We start from the raw sequence: 14,111 nt of genomic DNA, 5'->3' as shown, positions 1-14,111 counted from the left end.
AGTCATCAGAAAGTCTACCAAGTCATCAGATAGTCTACCAAGTCATCAGATAGTCTACCAAGTCATGAGAAAGTCTACCAAGTCATGAGAAAGTCTACCAAGTCATGAGAAGCTACCAAGTCATGAGAAAGTCTACCAAGCCACGAGAAGCTACCAAGTCATCAGATAGTCTACCAAGTCATGAGAAAGTCTACCAAGTCATGAGAAGCTACCAAGTCACGAGAAAGTCTACCAAGTCACAAGAAGCTGCCAAGTCATGAGAAAGTCTACCAAGTCATGAGAAAGTCTACCAGTCTACCAAGTCATGAGAAAGTCTACCAAGTCATGAGAAAGTCCACCAAGTCATGAGAAAGTCTACCAAGTCATGAGAGTCTACCAGGTCATGAGAAAGTCTACCAAGTCATGAGCAAGTCTACCAAGTCATGAGCAAGTCTACAAATTCAAGAGAAGCTACCAAGTCATGAAAAAGTCTACCAAGACATGAGCAAGTGTACAAAGTGATGAGCAAGTCTACCAAGTCATGAAAAAGTCTACAAAGTCATGAGACAGTCTTCCAAGTCTCGAGAAGCTACCAAGTCATTAGAAACTTTCTACCAAGTCATGAGAAAGTCTACCAAACAATGAGAAAGTCTACAAATTCATGAGAAAGTCCAAAGTCATGAGAAAGTCTACCAAGTCATGAGAAAGCCTACCGAGTCATGAGAAAGCCTACCGAGTCATGAGAAAGCCTACCGAGTCATGAAAAAGTCTACCAAGTCACGAGAAGCTACCAAGTCATGACAAACTACAAGTCATGAGAAAGTCTACCAAACCATGAGAAAGTCTACAAAGTCATGAGAAAGTCTAAAGTCATGAGAAAGCCTACCAAGCCATGAGAAAGTCTACCAAACCATGAGAAAGTCTACCAAGTCATGAGAAAGTCTACCAAACCATGAGAAAGTCTACAAAGTCATGAGAAAGTCTAAAGTCATGAGAAAGCCTACCAAGCCATGAGAAAGTCTACAAAGTCATGAGAAAGTCTACCAAACCACAAGAAAGTCTACAAAGTCATGAGAAAGTCTAAAGTCATGAGAAAGTCTAAAGTCATGAGAAAGTCTACCAAGTCATGAGAAAGTCTACAAAGTCAAGAGAATCTACAAGTCATGAGAATGTTGAGGAAGTCTACAAAGACAATAGTAAGGCTCCAAAAACACGGGAAAGTCTACACAGACTTGAGCAAGTCTATAAGGTCGTGAGCAAATCTACAAAGTAACAACTAAGTCTCTGAAACTATGAGCAAGCGGACAACTCCATAGTAAAGTCTGCACATACAGGAGCAAATCATCACACAAATCTGCAGTCCACAAACACATGAACCAGTCATTCTAGACCAAACTGACGAAACCATCCACAGAAAGTAACACCTTAAAAATACCCAGTCTAACAAAATATTTCACACCCACCTGGTTCATAACAATCTGTACGTACGTCTACAAGCTGCAATAAACGCCATCTGGGAATACAGCAGTGATATATGGTCAGACTCTTTACAAAATAAACATGATAAACAAGCCTGTACCACACACAGGTGTCTACATCAAACTATAGGTCAGGCAAAGAAGCCTCACCTGAATCAGAGTGCTGGGAATTAATTCTTGCTGCACCATCAACTGTGATCAAACAACAACCAGGTATTACTGATCATCATCAGGATGCATACTTATACATGCATACAAAATCAATGATCTAAATATTGATCATATCTGTCTCCTTGGGAAACATTAGTAATCACGACCTAATTATTTTATTTCTAAGGGAGTTTACTATTCAGCTGATTGATTCATGCAACAATGCTTCAACTTCAATTTCAGTGACTTCATTCTTTAATCATTCTTCTGACTATAGAGGATCTGTACCATTAGGTTTAAAGTCTATAGTCCTTGTCACTAGCATTAACTAAACCCTTTAACAAGTCACTACAAACATCAGTTTTCCCAGACATATGGAAAGAATCATCAGTTATACCAATCCACAAGAAAGGTAATATTAACGATTGTTCGAACTATAGACCCGTTGCCTTAACATCTTGTTTATTCAAGGTCTTTGAAAAATGTATATTTAAATATGTCTTTAACTTCATGAGAGATAACAATTGCCTTTCAAATTTACAATCCGGATTCATGCCAGGAGATTCAACAACTTACCAACTCACGCATTTGTATAACTTTATTGCTAAAGCTATAGACAATGGAAAAGAAGTAAGAGCTGTATTCTGCGATATAAGCAAGGCATTTGATAAAGTTTGGCACTAAAATCATGTGGGATAGATGGGAAGTTACTGAAATGGTTTGGAAGTTATTTGCAAAATAGAATGCAAAGAGTAGTTATCCAAGGTTACAAATCAGAATTAAAACCGATAATAGCCGGGGTGCCCCAAGGATCAGTCCTTGGACCTCTTTTATTCTTAATATACATAAACGACATAGTTGATGGAATCGAAAGTAATATACTTTTCCAGAGATTCGACACATCACTCTATGTAATAATCGACGCGATCCCCATAATGAGTGCATTTATTCTTAACTCAGATTTAGACAGAATATCTAAATGGGCGGAAACCTGGCAAGTAAATTTAATCCAAACAAAACTGAAACTATCCAGTTTTCACACAAAACTGAAACCTTCTCTTAAACCTCCCTCTCGATGAATGGTACACCTATAAATGAAGTGCAGACTCATAAACACCTAGGCATTATTTTTCAGGAAAACCTCCTCTGGCATTCCCACATTAATGAAATGATAAGGAAAATTAGCCCTATGATTAACTGCCTTCGTAGTTTTAAATATAGACTATCACGCAAAACTCTCGAAACAATGTATAAATCCTTTATCTTACCTCTGTTTGACTATTGCTGTCATCTCTGGGACAATTGTACAAAGGAACAGTCCTTGTCACTAGAAAACCTTCACTTAGATGCCTTACGCACAATAATATGGTGCAGTTAGAGGTACAAGCCATGCTAAACTGTATCATGAGACAAACATGACTTCCTTATCTAAACGGAGAGAAACTTCTAAATTAACATTATTTTACAAAATGGTAAACCATATGGTTCCTGACTATCTTTGTGATCTTGCTCCAGCGAATGTGTCTGATAACAGTAACTACAATCTTAGGAATAATGAAAATTATCAGTCTATAAGATGTAAATCTGCTAATTACGCCAAATCGTTTTTGCCCGATACAATTAAACTGTGGAATGACCTACCTACAAATGCGACAAACGCTTCCTCTGTTGGACAGTTTAAGAATTCAATCACACCACAAGTTAATACCAACACAATGTTCGATCTAAATTTTGGTAGCCGATTTTGTCAAATAATACACTGTCGCCTTAGATTGGGATTCAGTGACTTAAACAGTGATAAGTATAATCGTTTCATTTCTGATAATGCTTCTTGTTCCTGCTCACAAGATCATGAGGATGTATTCCACTATTTTTTCATGTGTCCTAGATATAATACCACTCGATACTTAATCGTATTTCTATGTGAAAGGGTTCTCCCTGGGATGTGCTAAATGGCAATAACTCGGTATCTCATCAGAGGCGAATATGGATATTCTACGGTCAGTCCATCAATTCATTATTACATCAAAACGTTTTGATTCATAAAGTTTTGTAGCTTCTCTTATATTTTTTATTTGTATCAACTGGCCACGAAACTGAACCAAGATAAATTGTTGATATCCATGATTGTTATTATTCAGAGATAACTTGTTATAACCACTATAAATATGTATTTTGCACAAATGTGAACCTTCATATGTATTATGGAGCGGCATTAATATAAGCCACTTAGGCTTGTTTGCCAATCCTTTTCTTTCTTCTTGAATGGAATAAAATATGTTTAAATCAAGTCTATTTGATTCATCCTCCGTATAAACATTTCTACCTCAAGGGGAACAGGTACATTTGATCATATTCAATATCCAAAGCATTTTTTGTAAAACTTTCATTATTCTTTTGAGTACAGAGGATCTGTACCAACAGGTTTAAAGTCTATTTAATTCATTCTCTGTATAATTATTTCTTCTACCTCAAGGGGAATAGGTACATTTTATCATATTCAATATCCAAAGCATTTTTTGTAAAACTTTCATTATTCTTTTGAGTATAAAGGATCTGTACCAACAGGTTTAAAGTCTATTTAATTCATTCTCTGTATAATTATTTCTACCTCAAGGGGAATAGGTACATTTTACCTTATTCAATATCTAAAGCAGCATTTTGTGAAACTTAACCTCATTGAACTGATGGATAGGAATTGACCATCTCTGCAGCATATTTCCTTTACATTTCTAGTAGTGGCTTATACAACATTGTTAACTACACTTACGGAAAAAACAGACAATCCATTTCAATATTCCATCATGGAATAATAATTTATACGAATATTCATTATTAATTATAACCACTACAAGCGATATATTAGGATTCAGATATTAGGAAAATATAAATATAGAATATTAGTTTCATCATGTATCAGTAATAGCTTAGAGAAAGACTCCAGTCAAAAGTAGTAAAACTCATCTCACAGACATACTATTGAAAAAGGTATAAGTTACCTTTGCACAATTTCATAGATGTTCAAGATAAATCCTAGCCTAAGGTTTCAAGGACTCAAACCTTTCAGTAAGACAAAGTAATGTCTAGACGATTTAATGAACTGCCTTGATAAAGTAAACATGTCATCACCTCCATTAAAATATATTGTGCAAACACTTTAAATTAGGGTCATTAAGCCATCTATTGTAACACCATAACCACCCAAGCAACATGTCAGCACAATTAATGCCAGTTAAATTAGGAAGCTTCCAGGACATGTGTCAACACACTAAGTGCCAGTTGAAATAGGATTAGAAGGATTAAGTACTCTCCCTGTCTGGTCATTTCATTTGTAGGACACACCCCATACCGCATATTCTGTATTTCATTGGTTAGCATAGGGAACACCCATTTTGTATCATTCAACGAATCATAATATTTTTATTGTGTCAATTTTAGATAACTAGTCACCAACTCCATTTGTTCGTCAGTAGGGTTTAGACTCCCAACACAGGTCATCTCTAACCCTCAGCCCAGTGGGTTGTACAGACTCTCTGTGGCCACCCCTCGTTATTTTTGTTCTTGTTAATAAAATTGTACTTAGCTTCTTGTGACTTGGGACTCTTTGCTGAGCTAATCCCATTTGTTCGTCAGTAGGGTTTAGACTCCCAACACAGGTCATCTCTAACCCTCAGCCCAGTGGGTTGTACAGACTCTCTGTGGCCACCCCTCGTTATTTTTGTTCTTGTTAATAAAATTGTAATTAGCTTCTTGTGACTTGGGACTCTTTGCTGAGCTAATCCCCCCCAAGCAGACCAGCATAGATAAAGGGTTTCACCAGAACCCAACTTGGGCCCAAGACCCTTGTCATAATAATTCACTGCATTGCAAAATATTGCGATAGCATTGTTTTTTCCATACTATAGGATGTGTGAACCCAGGAAAAATACCGCAATATGTTTGAAATGCATATTCCAGTATACTGTTACCATGGTTATACATGCAGACTGTAATGTACATTTTCAGCCTAATGGAGGGACCTTATAAAGATTACTTACAGATAGGTCAAGAATTTAGAAGAGACGCTTACTGAAGCAGAATACTAAATGGGGCAAATGCAGTGAGCCAATTTGTAAATAGTGAGTGAGTATGGTTTTATGCCGCTTTTAGCAATATTCTAGCAATATCTTGGCGGGGGACACCAGAAATGGGCTTCACACATTGTACTCATATGAGTGAGTAAGTGAGTTCAGTTTTACGCCGCTTTTAACAATATTCCAGCTATATCATGGTGGGGGGACACCAGAAATGGGCTTCACACATTGTACCCATGTGGAGAATAGAACCTGGGCCTTCAGCATGACAAGCGAAGGGTCCGGGGAAATCAGCTATTCTCCTGAGCTCCATCTGAATTTTATCTCGGTTTTCATTTGATGGTACACATTTTTAAATAAAATAACATTATTTCAGATGAATAAAATGTCTATCTATCATGAAACAGTTAGACATTGTGTTGTCACAATGGTCCTCTATTGTTGCACATGTTCCTCTTGCTCCACATAAGTGGCAAGTCAAATTACAACTATGAAACTCAGGAATTAGCAACTGAATGTTAAGATTGAAACCATTGAGTAATTAATGACCAGCTTCCTGCACATAATGTGTCAATTATGCATTGTAAAATCCAACAAAATGGCAGACTATTGTGACATCATAAAATGTGCAAATAAGTCATATGTATGGGTCCATTTCAGAAAACATAATTGCAGATGACATGACAGTGTGAAAACACAGTAGCTCAAAAGTGATTTATATTCAGGTTCTCAAAATATTACTGTATATTACCGTCCATAAGCCGAATTTTGAGGACCAAAAAAAAGCAGTCTGTAGAAGGGGGTCCTCTTATCCATGGGTTACGCTTTCGTCAAACTTTTTTCCAGGGTTAGAAAACAACATCGTATCACTTCGCGTGAACAAACAACAGAAGACAACTTTGCCAGTAGAGATGACAAATTTGCAATTAAACATCACTAGACAAGATTATTTACCTTTTAAGTTCTAAGTTGTTTTTGTTGGGCATTGTATTATTTGCAGAGATTAAGATTACCGTGTGTATCTAAGCCGGAAATAGCAATCAGCTCTGCACATATTTCCCGGCGATCAAGTTCAAACATGCACAATAATATAACGGGACGAATTCTGACGCAGTAATCAGTAAAATATAATACAGAGCACTATTATTTAACCCAAAGAAATATAACCTAGCATTGGGTAATTTTAATTACAGTTTTTATGTAAAATATATATAATCAACACTAAGGTTATACAGACCCTCAAGAACAAGTTATACGCACATGGAATGGGGTAAAATACGGAAGCCATTTAAATTCACACATTTTTACCAATGTAACTGTAAACTAGCAGTCAATGGAAAACGAGGCGGTAATCAGTTCGTGATTGTTAAATGGGGTAAAATAAGCAAGCTAGTTTGTTGCTACAATAAATATGATATTTAGAGAAGCAAAATATATTATGCATTTTCTGTCAACTACACTTTGTTTCGATCCGTGAGTAGATGCAATATATATGATTGTGAATTCTTTGAATAATGTAGACCAAAGTCATAATTATTGGTAACTGCCAGTTGTCGTCTGTGTTTGCCGCGATTAGGACCCCATCGCGTGGGATCGACTTATGCACGAAACATACCATTTTGACACTGATTTTAAGGGTCAAGTTTGGGGGTCATCTTATCCATGGGGTCGGCTTATAGACAGTACTATATACGGTACCCATGAAAAACCTTATACAATAAAGAGGGCATATGCCTGCTGCAATAAATTGCAATACCAATCAGTTTAAGACTGGTCCCACCACATGGGAAGGCTTCAATAGTTTGAATATTGATTAGAAGCCCTCTGATAGATTTCAACTCAAAATTCATAATTTGTTTGTCCTGCAATAGATAGTTAGTTCATCTTGATTATGATTGTTGGTAGAACTATACAGAACAGATCGTTCCTGAAACCAAAAATATGCTTTCTTGTTGAGGTAGTCTGTCCCTGAGCTGCATTATTTACCATTCCACGCAGCCCCTTCTGCAATGCAAAAGCTTACATGAAGCATTGTAAGTTCTGAATCTCCCATCTCACTGGTGCTCGTCAATTTAAAAGGGAATATTTGGTTCTATCAAAATAATATACATGTATATATAAAGCATATTGTCGTAAACATAGTATGATATGGGCACGATTATAATATTCTGGGACCCTATTCTCGAAACATTTATAGCTCTAAGAATTCTTAACTTTGACCGTAGCCAATGTGCTAAGAATGGGTTTAGGAAGTTCGTAGGGCTACGAATGTTTCGAGAATAGCTAGCCTGTTTATTACCGAAGTCGTCAAATTGAGGAAATTAAACCCAAATCTACTTTCAAACATAGGCTGACTACCCACCGTCGCCGCATGTTGAACACGTCACAGAAGAAACGTGATGTCAGAGCATTGTTCATGATGTCATGTCACCATGACGAAGTGCTATTTTGCCGTAGGGCATCGTATGAAAAATATGAACCCCGATATGTTCGCCCTCGTAGGTAATAAATACCGATATTCTGAGACATGGGATGTAATGGAGGCATATCCTTTTGACACATGAACAAAATATACTGAAAGAAACAAATATAGGATCACAGGAAAATTCAAGCATTCCTTAATTTCCAGTGTTTGTTTGGTGATGAAAACTGGAAAATAATACAGGAGTGCTTGAATTTTCCTGTGATCCTTTATTTGTTTCTCTCAGTATATAGAAACAACCTTCCAGTACCTACACGTGCATATCACAAGAGCATAAGTTTACCATTATTTGTTTCTTTCAGTATATAGAAACAACCTTCCAGTACCTACACGTGCATATCACAAGAGCATAAGTTTACCATTATTTGTTTCTCTCAGTATATAGAAACAACCTTCCAGTACCTACACGTGCATATCACAAGAGCATAAGTTTACCATTATTTGTTTCTTTCAGTATATAGAAACAACCTTCCAGTACCTACACGTGCATATCACAAGAGCATAAGTTTACCATTATTTGTTTCTCTCAGTATATAGAAACAACCTTCCAGTACCTACACGTGCATATCACAAGAGCATAAGTTTACCATTATTTGTTTCTTTCAGTATATAGAAACAACCTTCCAGTACCTACACGCATATCACAAGAGCATAAGTTTACCATTATTTGTTTCTTTCAGTATATAGAAACAACCTTCCAGTACCTACACGTGCATATCACAAGAGCATAAGTTTACCATTATTTGTTTCTCTCAGTATATAGAAACAACCTTCCAGTACCTACGTGCATATCACAAGAGCATAAGTTTACCATTATTTGTTTCTCTCAGTATATAGAAACAACCTTCCAGTACCTACTGCGTGCATATCACAAGAGCATAAGTTTACCATTATTTGTTTCTTTCAGTATATAGAAACAACCTTCCAGTACCTACTGCGTGCATATCACAAGAGCATAAGTTTACCATTATTTGTTTCTCTCAGTATATAGAAACAACCTTCCAGTACCTACACGTGCATATCACAAGAGCATAAGTTTACCATTATTTGTTTCTCTCAGTATATAGAAACAACCTTCCAGTACCTACACGTGCATATCACAAGAGCATAAGTTTACCATTATTTGTTTCTCTCAGTATATAGAAACAACCTTCCAGTACCTACACTTGCATATCACAAGAGCATAAGTTTACCATTATTTGTTTCTCTCAGTATATAGAAACAACCTTCCAGTACCTACACGTGCATATCACAAGAGCATAAGTTTACCATTATTTGGATTGGGACTCTGTTTCAAGTTGGATATGCAAGACATTTATTATTAGAATTTTAAGTTTTAATTTAGTGTCCGACTGTGATCAAAAGTAAATAATTCAGATCTACCAATGAATAGGTTGATTACCCTCCTACTTCCTGAAATCTTCACGAGATTCAACACATATTCCATTTCTCGCCTCTTGGAATGTAAATTAACAAGGAATGTTTACAAGCTGGCATAGTTGTAACACAAGGAAAGTTGCTCAAAAGCCGGATATCTACTAACCCATTAAACTTTTAACTTTGACCAAACTGAGAAATCCTTCATGCAAACAACTTTCAAGCAAACAACTTGTCTCAGTCACATTATTTTCCCTTCTGCCTAACCCTTTCTGCAATGCTATTTATATTTAGTCCTAAATGAAGCAAGTCTAGATTTCCTCAGGTTCTGAATCTCCGATCTCACTGGGGCTCATTTTGAATGTAAAAGGAATTGCTTGTTTCTATCGAAATTATGTACTACAAAACTAAGGGTTAATCTAAAAGCATCCATACATGCTGATTTCATCCCAGTCTAACATGGTCTAATGTGATCTATGTGATTATTGACTGTGATAAGGATGATGGTGTTTAACTCATGGCTGATCTTTGATGATCTAACAAAATGACCTGTTGTCTGGCATACATTGTAAATGTGATAAATATCGCATAGGGCTTCAACATGTATATGTGTACATATTTTTTTAACATTTCTGACAACTTTAAAGAAAACATAATATAAGCTTTGGGAATTTTACTTCCCACTGTAAAAGTTGTTTTGATTACAAACATAATCTCCATATATTATCATTATATCTGTCGACTTAAATAGGATCAGACATTAGTGTTGTTAGCCCATTGTGTATTTCTATGACTAGCATTCTTGTAAACCAGGGGCGGCGGGGTAGCCTAGTGGTTAAAGCATCCGCTCATCACGCCGAAGACCCGGGTTCGATTCCTCACATGGGTACAATGTGTGAAGCCCATTTCTGGTGTCCCCCACTATGATATTGCTGAAATATTGCTAAAAGCGGCGTAAAACCCAACTGACTCACTCTTGTAAACCACTAATCAATCCCCATGGTTCTCTGAATCTCAAAGTTGAATACAACAAAAGGTTAACAATGGCATGAGTGAGTGAGTGAGTGAGTATGACTTTACGCCACTGTTAGCAATATTCCAGCAATACCATGGTGGGGGACACCAGAAATGGGCTTCACATATTGTACTCATGTGGGGAATCGAACCCGAGTCTTCGGCGTGACGACGATTTTACCACTAGGCTACCCCACCGCCCACAACAATAACATGACCATCCCATTCACAAATTGTATCCCTGTAAAGAATCAAACCTCACCAGGTCTTCATCAAGACAAGCGAATACTGTAACCACTAGGCTAAGACAGAAATAAACACGAACTTACAGCATAGACTGGACACAAGGAAACATGGAGAAGGGCAGCCGCAACGATGGGACGTTTCACTCCAGCTTCCTCTACAGGATATAGATAGTTATAGCCTACTCAATAAACCAATGGTATCTGTGTGTAACGTGACAGCCTTCACCACTGGGGCTCTGCCATGGAGTCGTCAATCAATACTTGCTACGGTAATGAAGCTCCATATTTAATCCAATCACACAAAATATGTTGAACTGCCGACTGCAGTAGAATTACACAATATGGTGTCTCCTTACAAAACAACCACATTGGGAGAAATAGGTCAGTGAATCAGTTTAGGTTTACGCCGCTTTTAGCAATATTTCTACAAAATCATGGCAGGGGGTGCCAGAAATGGGCTTCACATATTGTACCCATGTGGGGAATCGAACCCGGGTCTTCAGCATGACGAGCGAACGCTTTAACCACTAGGCTACCCCACCACCCCATGGTAACATAGGTGAGATTGTGGTTTCAACAATGCTGATTAAACATATAAATTTGTGATGGAGTGAGTTTGGTTGTGACGTTGAAGTAAGTCATAAAATTTGCAATATCAGTTTATTATTCCATAAATTAGATTTCAGTTCTTTATAAATAATAGTAATGAGAAGTGAACAATATGCTTTAAATATCACTTTTGATAGGGTATTTATTGCTTATTCTAATTCTCTCTTATCAAAGACATATTCACAGGATAACAGGAGAAAAAGATTTCAGTTTATGTTCTTTTTCATCCACACATTCAAATTCTAAAAGTCAAATGAAACATAGACATGTTCGTTTCAAGCACAAAGCACACCAAGTCAATTCGTAAGTTTACTGAATTATTTTAGGAAAGAAAATAATCAGATAGGTCAAACTGCAATACAAGAGAAAATTCAATTTTCAGAAAGATTTTAACAGATTAAAAATGTAATTAAACTATTTTATTGATTCTATGACTAACTTATTGATTGAGTGAGTGAGTTTAGTTTTACGCCGCACTAAGAAATATTCCAGCTATATGGCGGCGGTCTGTAAATAATCGAGTCTGGACCAGACAATCCAGTGATCAACAGCATGAGCATCGATCTGCGTAATTGGGAACAGATGACATGTGTCAACCAAGTCAGCGAAACTGACCACCCGATCCCGTTAGTCGCCTCTTACGACAAGCATAGTCGCCTTTTATGGCAAGCACATGGGTTGCTGAAGACCTATTCTACCCCGGATCTTCACGGGTCACTAACTTATTGAAACATGTAAAGCTTTGATAAAGTTTGATATGTTCAATGAGAGTTCGTGTTGCATGAAACACTTCTGATGGAGTGTCTTTACTTTCTATTAGAATACTAAACAACAAGTGATTGATTCATTTGATTTAATCAAGAATCCAGATTGTTCAAGATTTGTCAGCATTTAGTCTGACATGGCAAAAATAATCACTTTAACTTTTAACTTTTTTAACTTTTTATTAATTTGATTCAGGAACTGTATTTTCTGAAAAATGTGTGCATTTCAGAGACTAGGTGTTTCTCTAATTCAATAACTATACTAATGCATTTTGTGCAAAAAAACCCAAAGAACTACATGTTTTGTTTATATTTTATGTGCATTAACAAACATAACCAGGACAATTTGATGAATGATGCTAACCAATTATATTCGATGATTGATCGGTTGTGATGAACCAATCATCAATTATGAAATTTTAACCAATTCCCAACATTAATATTTATCATCGCTTGTCACAGGAAGATCGCTATATAAAGATGTTAATGGTGTTGTGTAAAAGAGTTAGGTGCCATTACAACACAAATGTAACGTTTAACATCTTCAATTACCAAACTCTACACCAATTCTGACATATTGACATTTTGCAGGGCCAGTGAAGTATGATGTGGGCTAACAACAGTTTTACTAACTAGCCCTCCTGACCAGTGACTTTTCAAAATTAATTCATACACTGAACTTAATTGATCTGAAGGACTCTGTTAATTATGTTCAGTACAGGGTTGGAAGAAATCAATATCTGCATATATGTTTTAATTCAGGATACTGAGAAAAAATGACATTAATGAAGTGAAATGCAAGAGAAATACTTGTTAGAGATAAAAATAGAGACTGACACAAACAATTTCTATTCAACCTTTCTCAATTTCTTTCTAATATTGCTAAAACAATGACAATTTTAGTGACATTTTTGTCAGGGCTAACATTCTGTCACAATTATAGCAACTCTGAGACTGTCCTGTTTCAAACATAATTTTTACAAAGTACCACATATTGTATGTATCCCAATATAGCATTGAGAAATGATTGGTATACAAACAGCATTGTATTGAAGTACAATGTCGTGTCATGGATTGTCAGTAATATTGATCAGACCAGCACATTGCTAGGGAGACAAAAATAAATCTCTAAGCTGTCCTCATGTGTGAAACCCATTAAGATCTGGGTTAGAATTGATCTTCAGTAACCCATGCTTGTCGTAAGAGGTGATTACGAATGGTCAGACTCTCTGACTTGGTTGACACATGCTATTGTATTCCAATTTCGTAGATCGATTTTCATGCTGTTAATCACTGGATTGTCTGGTCCAGATTTGATTATTTAAAGACCGCCGCTATATAGCTGGAATATTGCTGAGTGCGGCATAAAAACTAAACTCACTCCAAGTTTTAAGAGCGAGTGAGCTGGGTTTCACACCACTTTATGCAATACTCCAGCAATTTCCACAACCGTGAACACCAGAAATGGCCTTTACACTGGTACCATGTTGGCAGAGCTACAGATAACTTTTTGGATCATTGAGTAATGTACTCGCTTGTGTTCATTGAGTTGGGAATCCTAATTTTCCCTTGAGTAACTAAATACATTGTAACCGCCTCACTCAAACTCATTTGGGTATTTTGCTAATTTGCATTAATTGTAAAAAATCTAACAAATTTTAAATATTGGGTTACGTATTTGTTATTTATATTTGATATGTTACATGAGAAACAATAAGAAATACTGCAAGTTGCCAAGTTCAGGTGCTGAAATAGGTAATCTGAACCTCTCAATATACCTCAGTTATTTTATCTATTTTGTTATTACGCATGTAATGTAAAATTTATTGAGTATTTACAAAACTTCAAACATACTTGTACACGATAGGCATCGAGTTTTCAAACAAATATTTGCGTAATTTACACAGATACGCAACCTATCTGTACCCCTGCATGTGGGG

General features: G+C 36.5%; 1 protein-coding gene across 5 annotated transcripts in view; it reads right to left on the bottom strand.

Moving 5' to 3' along the window:
* Positions 1 to 14,111, bottom strand: part of LOC124281157 (transmembrane protein 164-like) — a 67,646-nt gene that overhangs the window by 30,838 nt on the left and 22,697 nt on the right. Inside the window, exon 1 of one of the 5 annotated variants that reach the window (XM_046717189.1) lies at positions 10,883 to 10,946. The exons of 3 other annotated variants lie outside the window; for them this stretch is intronic. The gene's annotated coding sequence lies outside the window, so the exon portion shown is untranslated. Of the gene's footprint in view, positions 1 to 1,442; positions 1,563 to 10,882; positions 10,947 to 14,111 lie in introns of those variants that run through there. One more of the 5 variants, XM_046717191.1, reaches the window with a different exon arrangement.

This window comes from Haliotis rubra, unplaced genomic scaffold (genome assembly GCF_003918875.1).
Source record: "Haliotis rubra isolate DU_JTF1 unplaced genomic scaffold, ASM391887v1 Scf28, whole genome shotgun sequence".
NCBI classification, from domain to species: domain Eukaryota; kingdom Metazoa; phylum Mollusca; class Gastropoda; order Lepetellida; family Haliotidae; genus Haliotis; species Haliotis rubra.
This window is presented reverse-complemented; position numbering and strand designations above follow the sequence as displayed.